The sequence below is a fragment of the Nipponia nippon genome, unplaced genomic scaffold (genome assembly GCF_047370975.1).
Source record: "Nipponia nippon isolate SJK-2023a ecotype South Korea unplaced genomic scaffold, ASM4737097v1 scaffold_29, whole genome shotgun sequence".
Classification (NCBI taxonomy): domain Eukaryota; kingdom Metazoa; phylum Chordata; class Aves; order Pelecaniformes; family Threskiornithidae; genus Nipponia; species Nipponia nippon.
Genome location: NW_028262346.1, coordinates 4,976,025 through 4,982,803, shown reverse-complemented (window position 1 = coordinate 4,982,803; position 6,779 = coordinate 4,976,025).

Here is a 6,779-nt window from a genome sequence, read left to right as displayed (position 1 = left end):
TATGGCACATAAGTCGTGCGCCGCGGCAGGCCGCATGGACTGCGGCCACTACCGGTTGCATACTTTGCGCCTGTTCCTGTTCCAGCACATAACGAATCATCTGTGAAAGCGTGGTCCCTATGGGTAACTGTCTTAGCAACACTGCAGTTTGTGGGTTTGCTTGCGTACGTGCACAGTCAAGCAATATTGCCTCCTTAGCCTGCTCAGGAAGTCGAGCAACCTGGAGCGCCGCTTGCAGCCGGTCTAAAAACTTTGTGAAGGGCTCACTTAACGATTGCCGTATTTGGACCCATGGAGGCTCCCTTTTATCAAGAGCTGCGATGATGCGTATTGCTTCCTGGGCAGCTTTCGAAGATGCAGCAAAATCGCGCCCCCGCATTCGCTGAGCCTGTGCCTGAGGAGTTGCGAACTGCCCTTCACCCATCAGCTGCTCTAAAGTCACTCCTGCCATGGGATGGTTGGCCTGTTGCGCCTCAATAACAACTTGGGTGCACCGATTCCTCCACTCCTCCCTAAACAATACCATCATCGAGGGGTCAATACGGCCCGCATCAACTGAATGATATCAAAAGGTGCAAGTGGCGTTGCAAAAACACAGTCTAATAGGACTTGGGTCTCTGGGGAATTTAATCCATGACTTTTCACCGTTGTGACCAATTCTTTCACCAACTTTGCATCTAACGGTTGCCACTCATATCCTCCACCTGGGGCTGCTCGGATAGGAAATGCTTGAATCGGAGGGGCCTGGAATCGCACTCCTTCCAAGACACAATTTTTTGCAATCATCTGCCAATCCGTCCCATTTGCCCTCTCTTTCGGCATTCCCCCTGGCATAAGACTTTCCGCATTTGCCACCACCCCTCTCAATCGGCTGATCAATGCCTCGAGTTCCCTTGAAACCTCGTTAGTCCGTCTTGGAAGCGGGGGCGGATGAGCAACAATCGAGGATCCCTCGTCACCCCCTTCGCCCTCACTGCTATCAGAGCTCATGGGGTAATCGTGTACAGGCTCCCTCCACTGTGAGGGAATACCACTTTGATTTCCCATTGCCCCAGGGATAGGGGTTCCCTCTGGTGGCTCAGGTATCACTGACAGTGCCGGGGGAGCCCTACCACCCCCCTTCGATGTCCTGCGCTCCGCTCTCTGTGTGTCCAGCACTCGTCGATCACTGGGATACAATGGGGCGTCCTCAGGTGTTTTGCCTTCTTTTTCTCCTTCCCGCCATCTTCCTTCACGTAGTTCACGATACTGCTGGGATCCCACATCAGCCCCCGGGACCCAATCCAGCAACCTATCAGTCAGCTCCCTTTCCACACATTGTTGCAACTCGCCCCAGGGGTATTGAGGAAGTGGCAGATCCGCCGGTGCAGGAGGTGCCGAAGGTTCCGTGGGCGGCCGCTCTAAACTCCCCACTTGTATCGGGAACACCTTTCCCGACTCCTTTGTTCCCGCTGCACCATAGTCTCCCTGCACCTCCCCTTCCTCCGTTGGCTCAGCCCCCAGTAACAACGGTTCCGTCTGTGTCCCACAGGCCACTCCTTCCCAGCCAGCCTGGGTCCCCTCCGAAACTAAACTTGTTGGCTTTTCGTTCCCAGGAGATTCCTGCCCCATCAGCACACCACGTGCAGCAGGTCGGCGCCGCCTTGCCGCAAACCCCCGCTTGAGCACCCTTGTCGTTACCGACTTTAGTACCTTTATGAGTTCCGCGAGCTCCATCGCTGTTGCCTGATCACGTCGGGGTCACCACTGTGTAGCAAACACTACACATCAAGGTTATCCCACTAGATCTCCAGCCGACCCGGGCTTTATACCCCCAGCAGTAGGTGTGTCATGTTATAAGGGGCGGAGACAAGGGAGGGTCGACCCTTAACTCTTTCCGTACAGCACGTGATCTTCCGGTCGCCAGCCCTTATCTTTACTACAGAAAGTTACATAAACTCAACAATATGGAGTTGACTTGAGTATCCTGAGAGAATGCAGCATCTCAGTGATAGAGATGTAGAGCTCAGAACACTTTGATCCTAGTGCTGTTCTTCATCTAAACCTGCCGTGAATATCTCCAAAATCCCTTGTATGTCCCAAATGAAAATTTATTTTTCAGTGAGTTATTTTTTCTAGTAGTACAGGCCTGCAGAACACCACAGTAGATTTTTAGTAGTTTGTTTGTTTTTTTATTTTATTCCATTTGACTTAAAGAAATACACTTTATTTTAAGAAAAGAGGAGCAATAGTGACATCTTTTGTATTCTGTGAATCTTGCAAAAATCATGTCCAGGAAACAAAGGAGATCAGGGTCAGGACACTTGGTTCTCATGAGGAAAAACTTTACCATATACCGCACTGTCAGTGCAACACATGGAGAGGCCTCCACAAGAGAAGAGAATGATAAGAGTTATTTTCTTACCCTTTCATAATATCCCTGTAGTAGCTGACAGCATCTTTAGCAGAGAATGATTATTTTTAAACACATTTCTCTTTTATTTAGCAATTACTAACAGTGAATGAGACTATATTCAGTATTTAAGAACAGCACCTGTAAGCAACCTTCTTATTCATGAACAGTTGTACTTATTTTTATGGTCCATCAGATACTCTGTGTATAATCTCTTTATATATTCCTATTTCAATAATCTCAGTTTTATAGCAATCTTGTAATGGAAGATCCGCTTTCTTCATGAAAAGGCTGAGACCTCAGCACAGGTATCCCTCAGATGAATTCATTATTATGTATATCTAGAAATACACAGGATAGTGAGTAGAGTTACCAGCTCATACTAGGAACCCAGTGGCTGTGTTTCAAGTTTTATAGGAGTAGTCCCTGGAGCCCCCATACCCTTATCTTCATATCGCCTTATTGCTTTCATATCAGCCTGTACAGTTGACTTGGGAAGAGAAAGGGGGAAAATGTATTGGTATCCAGACAATCTGCACAGCCAGGCCATGATGCCTGCAGTCTCCCTAGGTGGAAAGCATGACAGACAGATCCTTGTCCTAGGTCATAGACAAAGTTAGTAGGAAACTAGGGAAGGACGAGTCCAGATGTTCTGGCACATAGACTGTTATCCTGGTCACTGCACCTCACTGCCTCCAAAACAAAAAGTATTGCTCAGTGTTTGAATGTTGTTTAACTTGTGTTGCCTGGTAGGAAACAGATTTTGGAGTACTGGCCTCATGCATGAGGACTGACTAGTTCCCATAAGTATGGGAGCAAAACATCTCACACATTTTCATCCAGAAGGCCTGAGGAATGTTAACTTGATATCTCACTTCTTTTGTCTTCAGGCTGTGATCAAATGGATTTTTTGATCTTCTGCAATGCTTTATTATTTATTGGTAATTTCAAGGTGCTGAGCACTTCTGTGAAATGCTGAGCACCCTGACGTTTCAGTGATTGCCAATTAAAGGTGTGCAGCACCTTTCAACACTGTGACTTATAAGAGCAATTGTGTCGAAAGGGAAAAGAAGTCGTGCTGTTAATTACAAGTCCAATTAAAACACAACCAACATCTAAAGAACAGGTCAAGAAGAAACTCAATGCACAGTACATTTGACATGTATAAAAGACAAATATGCCTTTTTATTAGTTTGAAGGTTAACGTGCTCATTAGATTATAGCAGTTCCTTATGCAATTGTGCCCGTATCTGCAGTATGACATATAGAAATCAACAGGAACATTTCAGGGATGAAATAAAAGGAAAAATAATAAAATAATTGTTGAGCATGAACAGTTAAAAAGATAAACTGGACAGAAAGTTCATTTTTGCAGACATGGTAGGCCCATTTCATCAAGGAAAAAAATAATTTTTTTGAGATGCAAGTGAAAAAGTAAGGCAAGTTGGCTTAAGAGGCACAGAGATGCAGATTTGGGCTGACAATGTTTATGATGACCGCAGCTTTCTTGTTTTCCCCCTTTACCCTAACATGATTACTTTTGACTGGGCAAATCATGTTGTTCTCGTTGTAATGTCATTGCAATTTATGGTTCCATAAGGCACTTGAATAGATTTTTTGGTTTTATATGCTTTACATTTCATTTTAATGCCACCCAAGGAAATTACATACCTAAAGCTGTACGTGTTACTTTTTATTAAATACCAAATGGTATAATCTTTTTTTTCCCCCTGTTTCTTGATTACAATCAGGATGTGTTTTAGATTTTATTATGGAATCACTTTCCTACCTCAATTAGAACCTTAAGGTTAATTTCCGCTTATACTTCACATTAAATGTCAAACTTAATGCAGGTTTTATGTGAATACAGGGGAAAACCCATCCACAAGGGGCAGATGAGGCTTTGTGGGAAGCTTTATATGCACCACCAAGCAAAATCTTGATCCTGGAATGGAAGAAATGGCACAGATTGTATGAAGTCCATTGGGAGATTCATAGCAATTTCAAGTGAAGTGTACTCAGGTACCATGACAGTAGTAGAAGATCTTACCATAAAAAGTATACTATATATAAACTGCAGATGAGGACTGCTCTAGCAGCAACCAGTCTACATGGAATTCATCCAGTGTGTGGAAACTAATATTTTTAGTGCAGCATCCCTCCCTCCCTTGTGGCCCCGCTCCCTGCAACCCAATGAAGCATTCTGAGGAAACCTTTTAGAGAATCATATGAAGTTAAAGGCTTCTATTGCTCCAAAAGATTTTAATAATTATTATTTCATTTCTCCTATTTACTGGTTTTAAAAGTTTGATCATTTCTCAGATTAAGATACTTGAAAGGCTAAAGGATCTAAAGAAGAAAAAAAATCAAAATGCTTACAAAGATAAGATTGCTCATTAATGTCTGCAATGAATTATTTATTCTACAAACTATAGCAGAATGTAAATAAGAAAAAACTGATCTTACAGTCATTTTCTGAGCACAAAAGCTTTGCGACATCCAAAATCTTGCAGATTCGTGAAATGAATTGTATAACACCTCATGACAGCACATATTATTATCTCATGGAAGGAAACATAGTTTTGTATGGAAACCTCAAAATAGCATCTTTTCTATAGATAGGTCTGGTTAGAAAATCCATATTTTTTTTACTTTAGAAGAATTCATTTTTATCCAGATTTTTTTTCTTCATAACAGGTTGATTTTTCCTGCAGAATTTTTTTTTTCTTTTTTTTTTCCAGGAAAAAAAAAATCAAAGCCTCAAATTTCAACAGTTTTCATGTAAAGTTTTCAGGAAGCTCTACTTATTGGGGCAAAAAATGCAGCAATGAATATTATATTCATGCTCTACATTTTTAATATTTTCACTCTCTTCTGGGGAATTATTAATAGAGAAGTGCTCTCGATGTCTGTAAGAGGAAGGGAATTTTACCCTTGCCTTTTAGAAAGCACATGAGAAGCTAATATGCAAGACAGTTACTGAGGGAGTGAAGCGTCAGCATGCAAGATTAAAACATATAAAGAAAAAAAAATTACTGCAGGCCTTATAAGCTATTAATGTATATCTTTATTCATATCCCATTGCAAGCTAATGTTTTTGTAATAAAAAAAGTACACACACACACAACCCTACATAAATATATACACAGAGTTATAAAATAATAATTTATAAGGGTAACCCAATGGGAAACCAGCAGAGATATTCAGATTTAACTGACAAGCAGTAGCTGCAAAGCTTCAGTTCTGATATATACCTAAGGGGCAACATTTTAGAAAAGAACTAAAAAGAATATATTATATTACCATTAATAAAGTTTTATTTCCAAAAGGAAAATATGATCAAGTGCTTTGCTTCCTAGGCTGCCTTTTTTTTTCCTTTTTTTTTTTTTATTTCTGTGAAAGTTGGAAACAAAATTAACTTAACCAGTTGCTCCCTTTTCATATACTTCTGTTAAACTACATGAAAAAAATAAGGGATGGTGATTAATGAGGTTAACAAAGCCATACTTCTCAGATGATGTGTGATGAACAAGGCTCAGTGCCAAACATTTTTAGCCAAGTCAAGTCAGTCTATTCATGTTCATGTACCATAAAATCTGCTTTTACAAGGATAACTATAACATTTGCATTAGAAAGGAACAAATGAAATCTTAAAATCTTTGTTTGCATCTATCCTGAGTACCTCTATAGTGATATATAAAATGAGAATGCATATTTTAACTTTACATAAATCTTGGCTCCATAGCTGATGTAATTTTATAATGGATTACATATTATCTGGAGGGCCAGGAGGCCAAGATCTGTTTCCTTTTACAGTAACACCCTACTCAAGGGCAGTCTTTCAAGATCTCAGGCCAAACCCCAAATTTCAGACATTTTATTGAGTTGCTCAAATTTAGAGGTTTTCTCCCTTGGCTTTACCATTAATAAATCAAGAGCAACAAGCAATGCCTGAAGGCATGAGCCAATTTCAGATCTGTTAATTTTGATCATTTTGGACGCCTCTTTCTCACCAAGAAAGCCAGGCTATCTGAGGCACCACTGGATGGTCTAACGACAACTGGGTGAAAAACTTACTTCAAACTTTTTGAATAAGAAAAATACATACTTTTTCCTTCCCTCCTCCCTCTTTCTTTTTCTCTAACCTCAAGTCAGGAAGAGAGACTCTGAAATCTTAAAAGTGGTTACGAATGGAGAAGTGGAAAAGAAATCATTGTTTCAGGTGGGTTAAAGCATTTCTAATATTCTATATTATTAACATTTTATTTTTCCAATCTATTTGTGTTAACCTGCATTATGTTTCAATTTCAGAAAAAAAGTCAAGTATGGAAACTGAAATTAAAAAAAAAAAAAAGAAAGAAAAATAATTGTTCACACTGGGATTTAC